Raw genomic sequence first — 12,802 nt, 5'->3', positions numbered from 1 at the left:
AGGGAGTGTGAAGACACTGTCGTCAGTTTAGCGCCATGACTACCAATGACTCCACCTTCAGGAGAGCGTTCCGGTGATCATAACGCCGTCAGGGATGTGGCTGGAGAAAGCCTACAGCCAGACGGTAAGCGTATGCCAAGAGAAAATAAACAAAGCCCAATACTAACCTATCCCAGCCACAAAACTTTCTCCAACTACCGTCGTAAATCGTAGCGAGTATAGTAACTCTTCCCGCGCGGGAAACCCGTTGACGTGCACGCTCTCATCTTAACGGCGGCATTTTGTTCTTATCCTTGGGGCGCCAGAGGCGGTCATGAATATTATGGTCTTGGGCCCGAAAGTGTTAACCTCTCAATCAATTCCATATTTATTCACTGTCAGTGACAGGAATCTATTTGGCTCATAATTGCCTAGTGGGATTTCGTGCTTTCTCTGTCACGGGGTAATGGGGCTTAGCGGGCCAGGCGGGAAGACACTGAGGGCAAGGAGAAACGTGAGACTTGTTCCATTTTCTCCCCTTCCTTTCGCTTCCGTTTTGGTTTTTTTGTGTTCTGTCGACTCTTTCTCGTTTCTATGTGTGTTGTTTTGTTTGTTTGTTTGTTTGCTGCTTTGTTTTCTTCCTCCCTTTCTCTCCCCCGCCCCCCTATTCCTTCTTCCTTCCTTTCTCTCCCCCGCCCCCCCTCTTCCTTTCTTCCTTCCTTTCTTCCGTTCTTTCTTATTTTCACCCTGTTATCTTTACCCCTCATTTCCCATTGCCCTTTTAAGCGTCCTCTTTGTGCGTTTTTAAAACAGAAACTGATTCGAATAGAATGGACTCTCTCTCTCTCTCTCTCTCTCTCTCTCTCTCTCTCTCTCACGCGCGTGCGCGTGTGCGTGTGTGCGTGCGTGCGTGCGTGTGTGTGTATATGTAGGGGTGGGTGGTTGCGGGAATATGAAAGAGAGAGATAGAGAGAGAGAGAGAGACAGTGAGAGACAGTGAGAGAAAAAGAGAGACAGACAGACAGACAGACAGACAGACAGACAGACAGAGAAAGATTTCAATTAAGATGTTGCTGTTCTCTGTGAACATATTGTGACTGAATTCGTTCTCATGTGTTGTTCCAAAAACGTTTAGACGGAACTTGCATGTCCTGCTTTGACACTGAAGTCCTAATCCTCCTGAGGAAAAGAAAAAAGAAAAAGAAAATAATAATGACGGATATTGATTGTTTCTCTGCACTTGTTTCTGTCTCTGTCTGTCTTCATTTCTCTCTTTGTCTCCCTGTCCTACCGTCCCTGTTTAAATGCAATAATTATCATGAATAACATTTTTCTCTGGACCAAACTTTCATCGTTTGAAAAATAATACAAACCAAATCATATCAGCATTTTTGCAAGCAAAAAATAACCCACAAGCTCTCTCAATCATTTATGAACTGTCATTTAATTACACTCATCCCTTTCCCCGTCACCGTCTCCACCCCCTCCCCCCTTACCCCAGAAAGCACACACTGTGTTCATCATCTCCATCCCCTCCATTTCACACAAAATGTTCATCAATTCCCTCCCCTCCATTTCACACAAAATGTTCATCAATTCCCTCCCTCCATTTCACACAAAATGTTCATCAATTCCCTCCCCTCCATTTCACACACAATGCTCACCATCTCCCTCCCCACCATTTCACACACAATGTGTTCATCAACCCCCTCCCCACCATTTCACACACAATGTGTTTATCAACCCCCTCTCCTCCATTTCACACAAAATGTTCATCAAATCCCTCCCCTCCATCTAAGACACAATGTATTCATCAACCCCCTCCCCACCTTTGCTAATACAATATGTTCATCAACTCCCTCCACTCCATTTCACACACTATGTGTTCATCAACCCCCTCCCCTCCATTTCACACACTGTGTTCATCAACCCCCTCCCCTCCATTTCACACAAAATGTTCATCAACACATTCCCCTCCATTTCACACAATGTGTTCATAAACCCCCTCCCTTCCATTTCACACACAATGTGTTCATCAACTCCCTCCCCTCCATTTCACACAATGTGTTCATAAACCCCCTCCACTCCATTTCACACACTGTGTTCATCACTCCCTCCCCTCCATTTCACACACTGTGTTCATCACTCCCTCCACTCCATTTCACACACTGTGTTCATAAACTTCCTCCTCTCCATTTCAAACACCGTGTTCATCACTCCCTCCCCTCCATTTCAAACACCGTGTTCATCACTCCCTCCCCTCCATTTCAAACACTGTGTTCATCACTCCCTCCCCTCCATTTCACACACTGTGTTCATCACTCCCTCCCCTCCATTTCACACACTGTGTTCATCACTCCCTCCACTCCATTTCACACACTGTGTTCATAAACTTCCTCCTCTCCATTTCACACACTGTGTTCATCACTCCCTCCCCTCCATTTCACACACTGTGTTCATCACTCCCTCCACTCCATTTCACACACTGTGTTCATAAACTTCCTCCTCTCCATTTCACACACTGTGTTCATCACTCCCTCCCCTCCATTTCACACACTGTGTTCATAACTCCCTCCACTCCATTTCACACGCTGTGTTCATCACTCCCTCCCCTCCATTTCACACACTGTGTTCATCACTCCCTCCCCTCCATTTCACACACTGTGTTCATCACTCCCTCCCCTCCATTTCACACACTGTGTTCATCACTCCCTCCCCTCCATTTCACACACTGTGTTCATAAACCCCCTCCCCTCCATTTCACACACTGTGTTCATAAACCCCCTCCCCTCCATTTCACACACTGTGTTCATCACTCCCTCCCCTCCATTTCACACACTGTGTTCATCACTCCCTCCCCTCCATTTCACACACTGTGTTCATCACTCCCTCCCCTCCATTTCACACACTGTGTTCATCACTCCCTCCCCTCCATTTCACACACTGTGTTCATCACTCCCTCCCCTTCATTTCACACACTGTGTTCATCACTCCCTCCCCTTCATTTCACACAATGTGTTAATAAACCCCCTCCCTTCCATTTCACACACAATGTGTTCATCAACTCCCTCCCCTTCATTTCATAAACTCCCTCCCCTCCATTTCACACACTGTGTTCATCACTCCCTCCCCTCCATTTCACACACTGTGTTCATCACTCCCTCCCCTCCATTTCACACACTGTGTTCATCACTCCCTCCCCTTCATTTCACACAAAATGTTCATCAACACATTCCCCTCCATTTCACACACAGTGTTCATCACCTCCTCCCCTTCATTTCACACAATGTGTTCATAAACCTCCTCCCTTCCATTTCACACACAATGTGTTCATCAACTCCCTCCACTCCATTTCACACAATGTGTTCATAAACCCCCTCCACTCCATTTCACACACTGTGTTCATCACTCCCTCCCCTCCATTTCACACACTGTGTTCATCACTCCCTCCACTCCATTTCACACACTGTGTTCATCACTCCCTCCCCTCCATTTCACACACTGTGTTCATCACTCCCTCCACTCCATTTCACACAATGTGTTCATAAACCCCCTCCACTCCATTTCACACACTGTGTTCATCACTCCCTCCCCTCCATTTCACACACTGTGTTCATCACTCCCTCCACTCCATTTCACACACTGTGTTCATCACTCCCTCCACTCCATTTCACACACTGTGTTCATCACTCCCTCCCCTCCATTTCACACACTGTGTTCATCACTCCCTCCCCTTCATTTCACACACTGTGTTCATCACTCCCTCCCCTCCATTTCACACACTGTGTTCATCACTCCCTCCCCTCCATTTCACACACTGTGTTCATCACTCCCTCCACTCCATTTCACACACTGTGTTCATAAACCCCCTCCACTCCATTTCACACACTGTGTTCATCACTCCCTCCCCTCCATTTCACACACTGTGTTCATCACTCCCTCCACTCCATTTCACACACTGTGTTCATCACTCCCTCCCCTCCATTTCACACACTGTGTTCATCACTCCCTCCACTCCATTTCACACAATGTGTTCATAAACCCCCTCCACTCCATTTCACACACTGTGTTCATCACTCCCTCCCCTCCATTTCACACACTGTGTTCATCACTCCCTCCACTCCATTTCACACACTGTGTTCATCACTCCCTCCCCTCCATTTCACACAAAATGTTCATCACCTCCCTCCCCTCCATTTCACACACTGTGTTCATCACTCCCTCCCCTCCATTTCACACACTGTGTTCATCACTCCCTCCCCTCCATTTCACACACTGTGTTCATCACTCCCTCCACTCCATTTCACACACTGTGTTCATCACTCCCTCCCCTCCATTTCACACACTGTGTTCATCACTCCCTCCCCTCCATTTCACACACTGTGTTCATCACTCCCTCCCCTCCATTTCACACACTGTGTTCATCACTCCCTCCCCTCCATTTCACACACTGTGTTCATCACTCCCTCCCCTCCATTTCACACAAAATGTTCATCACCTCCCTCTCCTACTGTATCTGTTTGTGTATGGTTTTCGATTTATGTGCGTACTTTGTTATGTACTATCTCCCCCTGTGCACCCGCCCCACCCCCCACCCCCCACACCCCCGCCCCCCTCTTCCTCCCAAATATTCCTTGTGACCCCGGTACACTTGGTAATAAAGACGCATTCTATTCTGTTCTATTTCACACACTGTGTTCATCACTCCCTCCCCTCCATTTCACTGCCCTTGTCAGACATATCAAATAATCATCAATTCAAGGAGCCATCGTGGCCAGCACCACAACACGGGGTTTCTATTCTAAACTGTCAACTTTTCTCAAAACTGAACCTCTTCAGTAACGTTTTTTTCTTGTCCCTAGCTCCTCTGCAAAACACATTTTTAATGTGCTGTTTCCATGTACCGTGAGTGCGTGCAAGCCTATCTCTGTGTCTGCGAGCACGCGTGGACGCATCATTTGCTTTACCCGCGTGCGCGCACGCACATTGTGTGTGTGTGTGTGTGTGTGTGTGTGTGTGTGTGTGTGTGTGTGTGTGTGTGTGTGTGTGTGTGTGTGTGCGTGTGTGTGTATCTATACATCTGTCTTCTTTATTCATTCGTACCACCTTCGTAGGATGAGCTGTTGGACTGTAATCCCTTTTATTTCAATTCTTTCTTTCAGCATACGTTTTTTTCCATGTTCTACTTTTCGCTTTTCTATGCATTGGTATTAATAAGTTTTTTTCGGGTCTTTGTGCGAAAGGATCTGGTGCCAAACAAAAAAAAAGCAAAAAAAAAAAAAAAGCTACAACACATTTTACTTTATTCGAAGAATTAAGTATTTTGTTTTTGGTTTTGTTTTGTTGTCGTTTACTAACGATTTATGTCCGTTTATTTTGTTGTTGGTTGTTGGGGTTTTTTTTACACCTTCTCTCTCTCTCTCTCTCTCTCTCTCTCTCTCTCTCTCTCTCTGTCTCTGTGTGTGTGTGTGTGTGTGTGTGTGTGTGTGTGTGTGTGTGTGTGTGTGTGTCTGTCTGTCTGTCTGTTCTTCATCATACCTATTCTTCTGCACGAAGAATGTTTCTTCTATCTTTTTCCCCTTTTCATGGAATATATGTGTGGTATTGCAACTGATGCAGAATAGCAAGGACAAATTGGAACTAATGGAATAACAGGCCATGTTCAAAATCTTAATCCTTGAAAAAAAAAAACAACAACATTTTTTTAGTTCTGAGTTCTCTCGTGCGTTAGAGCCGAGTGGTTAAGAGTTGGACTTTCAATCTGAGGGTCCCGGGTTCAAATCTTGGTAACAGTGTCTGGTGGGTAAAGGATTTTTCCGATCTCCATAAGTGCAGACCTGCTAGTGCCTAAACCCCTTTCGTGTGCATACGCACGCAGAAGTTCCGCTTTAAAGATCCTGTAATCCTGTCAGCATTCGGTGGGCGATGGAAATAAGAATATAACCAGACTGCACACCCCCGAAAACGGAGTATGGCTCTCTGATTGTGAATGTGTTTGTGCCTGAAATCTGATCGACTGACACAGGAAACGAATATTGAGCGCCCAATGGAAACCGTCAGTCGGCTCTACTCAGGAAAGCAGCCTGTTGTGCAAATGACCCCGAGTTTGTAAAGCGCTTATAGTTTGGTCTCCGACCGAGGATGGGCGCTTTATAAGTATCCATCACTTTCTCTGTCTGTCTCTCTGTCAGTCTGTCTGGCTGTCTGTCTGATGAGAAAGAGAGAGAGAGAGAGAGAGAGAGAGAGAGAGAGAGAGAGAGAGAGAGAGATGTCAGTCTTGGCAGATAAACATATAATGGCTCTTTCTATCGCCAGCGCCAACAGTTCGTAGAGAGCAACTAATGACGTCACAATAAGACCACCCACAGTCCACCAAGAGCTATTAATGACGTAACAATGAGACCACCCACAATCCACAGTGAGCTATTAATGACGTAACAATGAGACCACCCACAATCCACAGAAAGCTATTAATGACGTCACAATGAGACCACCCACACTCCACAGAAAGCTATTAATTACGTCACAGCGAGACCACCCACAGTCCGTAGAGAGTTATCAATGACGTCACAATGAGACCACCCACAATCTATAGAGAGCTATTAATTTAGTCCCAATGAGACCATGCACAGTCCGCAAAGAGCTATTAATGCCTAGTATACCTCAGCTGATGACAATGCCTAGTATACCTCAGTTGATGACAATGCCTAGTGTACCTCAATTGATGACAATGCCTAGTGTACCTCAGCTGATGACAATGCCTAGTATACCACAGCTGATGACAATGCCTAGTATACCTCAATTGATGACAATGCCTAGTGTACCTCAATTGATGACAATGCCTAGTATACCTCAACTGATGACAATGCCTAGTGTACCTCAATTGATGACAATGCCTAGTATACCTCAATTGATGACAATGCCTAGTGTACCTCAATTGATGACAATGCCTAGTATACCTCAACTGATGACAATGCCTAGTGTACCTCAATTGATGACAATGCCTAGTGTACCTCAACTGATGACAATGCCTAGTATACCTCAATTGATGACAATGCCTAGTGTACCTCAACTGATGACAATGCCTAGTATACCTCAATTGATGACAATGCCTAGTGTACCTCAATTGATGACAATGCCTAGTATACCTCATCTGATGACAGTGCCTAGAATACCTCAATTGATGACAATGCCTAGTGTACCTCAATATATGACAATGCCTAGTGTACCTCAATTGAAGACAATGCCTAGAATACCTCAATTGATGACAATGCCTAGTGTACCTCAATTGATGACAATGCCTAGTGTACCTCAATTGATGACAATGCCTAGAATACCTCAATTGATGACAATGCCTAGTGTACCTCAATTGAAGACAATGCCTAGTGTACCTCAACTGAAGACAGAGCAAACAAAATCACCATGACAACAATGCATGATGAAACAAATACTAGATGGCAGATGAATCGTGCTGTTTCAGTTTCAGTTTCAGAAGCTCAAGGAGGCGTCACTGCGTTCGGACAAATCCATATACGCTACACCACATCTGCCAAGCAGATACCTGACCAGCAGCGTAACCCAACGCGCTTAGTCAGGCCTTGAGAGAAAAAAAAGAAGAAGAAAGGTGAATAAATAATAGATAAGCTTACATAAATAAATAAATAATTATAATATAAAAAAGATAGTAGTAGTAGTAGTAGTAGTAGTAGTAGTAGTAGTAATGATAATAATAAATAAATAAATAAATAAATAAGACAACAATGATGATAAATAAGCAAATAAATGTAAAACATGAAGACACACATTCAGACATACACCCACAAATGCATAACAGATATGCACCAAACATACAGTTTCACAGATATGAAAGCACAGTCAAATACATATAAATGAATCGTACTGCTGCAATGGAGCCCAGTCCACGGAGGGAATGTGGCAGGGATGTGCTCCTTGATTCCTTTCATGTGTACCGGCATCAACCAGGCCCAGATGACGACGGTAGGCCTGATGCACTTTGTGTGGACAGGGCATTTCGCCACGCTCTCAAAGACGTGCATGTGGTGTGGATGATGCTTGACTCTGTGGCTGAAAAAAAACCCCAGACATACAGACACACAAGCAAACAAATGATTCTAAGCTTCAGATGGGACTCAAACCCACGACCTCCCAATCACCAGTCTGACACTAACCGCATTTGTCGGCTGGTCTTAAATTGATATGTTGATATGTTCACTTGACTGTGCTGATAAAGGTTTTACGCAGTGCTTGCCACCAACAGAAAAATCTACTGAGGAAAGTGACAATCATCAGACGTCATTGTCGTCATCTTTATCATTGTCATTGGAGCTTCTTTTAATAGTATCAGTACTGTCATTATCATTCTTCCCTGCTGACAGGTGAATACAGTGAATTCACAGAACACTACAAATCCGTGAAACTTAATGAACCTCTTTGGCTGCAATAATCTGAGGTTGAATGAACTCCAACAACGACAAACTTCAAACCGCGCGACCACTGAAGGCAGGGTACAGACACATGACAGACTTATTGCCTGGCGGGAGGGAGGGACGGAGCGGTGGTGGCACGGGAAGTCTGTGATCTGTCAGGAAGGCCACAATCCCACGACAGTCCCTGCCTATATCCCCCCACACCCTGCAGACACACACACACACACACACACACACACACACACCTCCAGCTTCACAGCATTGAGACGACGTCTTGACAGCGGGGCTGTGAGGGCAATGGGTCAAACATCAAAGTTGTTCTCGTTGTCAAGGGAACAAATGATGATGATGATGATGGTGATGATGATGATATGGTGAAGATGATGGTTGCGGTGATGGTGATAATGATGATGGTGATGGTGATAATGATGATGATGATGATGATGATGGTGGTGGTGGTGGTGGTGATGATGATCATGATGGTGGTGGTTTTGATGATGATGATGATGGTGGTGGTGGTGGTGGTGATGGTGATGGTGATGATGATGATGATGATGGTGGTGGTGGTGGTGGTGATGATGATAGTGATGGTGATGGTGATGATCATGATGGTGGTGGTTTCCATGATGATGATGATGATGATGGTGGTGGTGGTGGTGGTGATGGTGATGGTGATGATGGTGGTGGTGATGGTGATGGTGATGATGGTGGTGGTGATGATGGTGATGGTGATGGTAATGGTCATGTTGGTGGTGGTGATGATGGTGATGATGATGATGACGACGACGATGACTATGATGATAATGATGATCATGATCATGATGACGATGACGACGACGAAGATGATTATGACTACTACTACTATGATGAAGTTGTGACGGTGACATGACGGCAACAATGACAACAGTCTTAATACTACTACTACAACTACTGCTGCTGCTGCTGTCTCTGCTGTTGATAGTAGCAGTAGCAGTACTGTTGATGTTGCTTCATCTGCTGCTGTTATCGTCGTTGTTGTTATCAAAAAGAAGAAGAAGAACAACAACAACAATTAGCACATCAGTCTGACTTTCAAACCAGGACAAGCACAAGGCGAGAAGGAGAGAGGAAGAGAAAGGTGGTGCAGCAGTACAGCTACAGAGAGGAAGAGAAAGGTGGTGCAGCAGTACAGTACAGAAGGAGAGAGGAAGAGAAAGGTGGTGCAGCAGTACAGCACAGAGAGGAGAGGAAGAGAAAGGTGGTGCAGCAGTACAGCACAGAAGGAGAGAGGAAGAGAAAGGTGGTGCAGCAGTACAGCACAGAGAGGAAGAGAAAGGTGGTGCAGCAGTACAGCACAGAGGAGAGGAAGAGAAAGGTGGTGCAGCAGTACAGCACAGAAGAGAGAGGAAGAGAAAGGTGGTGCAGCAGTACAGCACAGAGAGGAAGAGAAAGGTGGTGCAGCAGTACAGCACAGAGAGGAAGAGAAAGGTGGTGCAGCAGTACAGCACAGAAGGAGAGAGGAAGAGAAAGGTGGTGCAGCAGTACAGCACAGAAGGAGAGAGGAAGAGAAAGGTGGTGCAGCAGTACAGCACAGAGAGGAAGAGAAAGGTGGTGCAGCAGTACAGCACAGAGGAACAGAGGAAGAGAAAGGTGGTGCAGCAGTACAGCACAGAGGAACAGAGGAAGAGAAAGGTGGTGCAGCAGTACAGCACAGAGGAGCAGAGGAAGAGAAAGGTGGTGCAGTACCAGAGACACCAGCCAACTACTCCGGGGCCGAAAGGAAAAGGGAGGGGAGATGGGAGGGAGGAGGGATAGGTATGGAACACTACTGCCGACAATGATGGAACACTACTGCCGACAATTATGGAACACTACTGCCGACAATTATGGAACACTACTGCCGACAATGATGGAACACGACTGCCGACAATGATGGAACACTACTGCCGACAATGATGGAACACTACTGCCGAGAATTATGGAACACTACTGCCGACAATTATGGAACACTACTGCCGACAATTATGGAACACTACTGCCGACAATGATGGAACACTACTGCCGACAATGATGGAACACTACTGCCGACAATTATGGAACACTACTGCCGACAATTATGGACCACTACTGCCGACAATTATGGACCACTACTGCCGACAATTATGGAACACGACTGCCGACAATAAACCGAAGCAATTTGTCGGGAGGTCCGTTATTATTAGCGGGCCATGGAACGGGGAAAGCAGGGGGACAAGGTGGCGGGGTCGGGGGCGGGGGCGGGAGGACGGAGGGGAAGAACGACAGGGGAAGGTGGGGGGGGGGGGGGCCGTGGGGGGCGGGCGGAGACGCCAAGTCCTGACAGATGGGGCGGCCTTTCAAAACATGATTAGGACGTCATCCTCTTTCCCGCCACTCTCACGTGCCCGTCTCGTGCCCTACACCACGTGATCACGCCCCATACATCGCCAGCTTTAGATGGAGTCACTGGAGTGGGGGGGGGGGGTGAGGGATGGAAAGCTTGTCCACTTACATCTGTTATTGGTAGCTGTGCCGTGTGTGGGTGTGGCGGGAGGGTGGGGGTGGGGGAGGGGGGTATTGTCTATAAAAACCTTCAAGATTAAAAACTGTATATGTCAGAAGGGCTCCCTGGATGATACAAACTGTGCATTACAGTGTTTGAACTAAATCCATGTCCAAATGCCTTCGTTTTCCATACAAACGGGGAAACTAAAAATCAATCAAAGTTTTTTTTTGGTTTTTTGAACTTTCAGCCTTCATTTACGCAATGGAGTGACTACAAACTGTCTCACCCATACTGTACACCTACCACTTTCTCCACACGGGTGGAAGGTCAGTTGTGTCACCCAGTATACTACACCTCACTGTTTTTCGACACGGGTGGTAGAACAGCTGTGTTACCCAGTATACACCTACCTGTTTCTCCACACAGGTTGTAGGTCAGTATACACCTACCTGTTTCTGCAGTATACACCTACCTGTTTCTCCACACAGATTGTAGGTCAGTATACACCTACCTGTTTCTCCACAAAGGTGGTAGGTCAGTATACACCTACCTGTTTCTCCAGACAGATGGTAGGTCAGTATACACCTACCTGTTTCTGCAGTATACACCTACCTGTTTCTCCAGACAGATGGTAGGTCAGTATACACCTACCTGTTTCTCCACACAGGTTGTAGGTCAGTATACACCTACCTGTTTCTCCACAAAGGTGGTAGGTCAGTATACACCTACCTGTTTCTCCAGACAGATGGTAGGTCAGTATACACCTACCTGTTTCTCCACACAGATGGTAGGTCAGTATACACCTACCTGTTTGTCCACACAGATGGTAGGTCAGTATACACCTACCTGTTTCTGCACACAGACGGTAGGTCAGTATACACCTACCTGTTTCTCCACACAGCTGCTAGGTCAGTATACACCTACCTGTTTCTGCACACAGACGGTAGGTCAGTATACACCTACCTGTTTCTCCAGACAGATGGTAGGTCAGTATACACCTACCTGTTTCTCCAGACAGATGGTAGGTCAGTATACACCTACCTGTTTCTCCAGACAGATGGTAGGTCAGTATACACCTACCTGTTTCTCCAGACAGATGGTAGGTCAGTATACACCTACCTGTTTCTCCACACAGACGGTAGGTCAGTATACACCTACCTGTTTGTCCAGACAGATGGTAGGTCAGTATACACCTACTTGTTTCACCACACGCATGGTAGGCCAGCCGTGTCATCCAGTATACACCCACCTGTTTCTCCAAACGGGTGGTAGAACAGTTGTGTCATCCAGTATACACCCGCCTGTTTCTCCACACGGGTGGTAGAACAGTTGTGTCATCCAGTATACACCCGCCTGTTTCTCCACACGGGTGGTAGAACAGTTGTGTCATCCAGTATACACCCACCTGTTTCTCCACACAAGCGGTCAGTGGAAAGTCAGCAGTCTGGCTGTGTGGACAGCTGGTCAGCCAACTGAAGGCGACCACTACACTAAAGCAAACAGTGAGTTCCGTAATTGAGACAGGTTCTCCTTTTGGTGACAACTGAAAAACAAACATGAACAGGAGTGCACACTGGATGGACAACACAGAAATTTGAGCAACTGAACAGTCTACTTATAACAATCTCTAATTTCTCCTCAAATCAAAGAGAGGAAACTACACTACACAGCCTGAAGGGGGCAGTAGCTAGGGATAACAATCCATTGCATAATTTTACACACACACACACACACACACACACACACACAGAGGCAGTTCAGTTTCAGTTTCTCATGGACAAACCCATATATGCTTCACCACATCTGTTAGGCAGATCCCTGACCAGCAACATAACAGGCCTTGAGTGCATGCACAGATACTGTGTACCTGTCA

The sequence above is a fragment of the Babylonia areolata genome, chromosome 7 (genome assembly GCF_041734735.1).
Source record: "Babylonia areolata isolate BAREFJ2019XMU chromosome 7, ASM4173473v1, whole genome shotgun sequence".
Classification (NCBI taxonomy): Eukaryota; Metazoa; Mollusca; class Gastropoda; order Neogastropoda; family Buccinidae; genus Babylonia; species Babylonia areolata.
The sequence above is the reverse complement of the archived record's forward strand: the minus strand, read 5'-3'. Positions refer to the sequence as shown.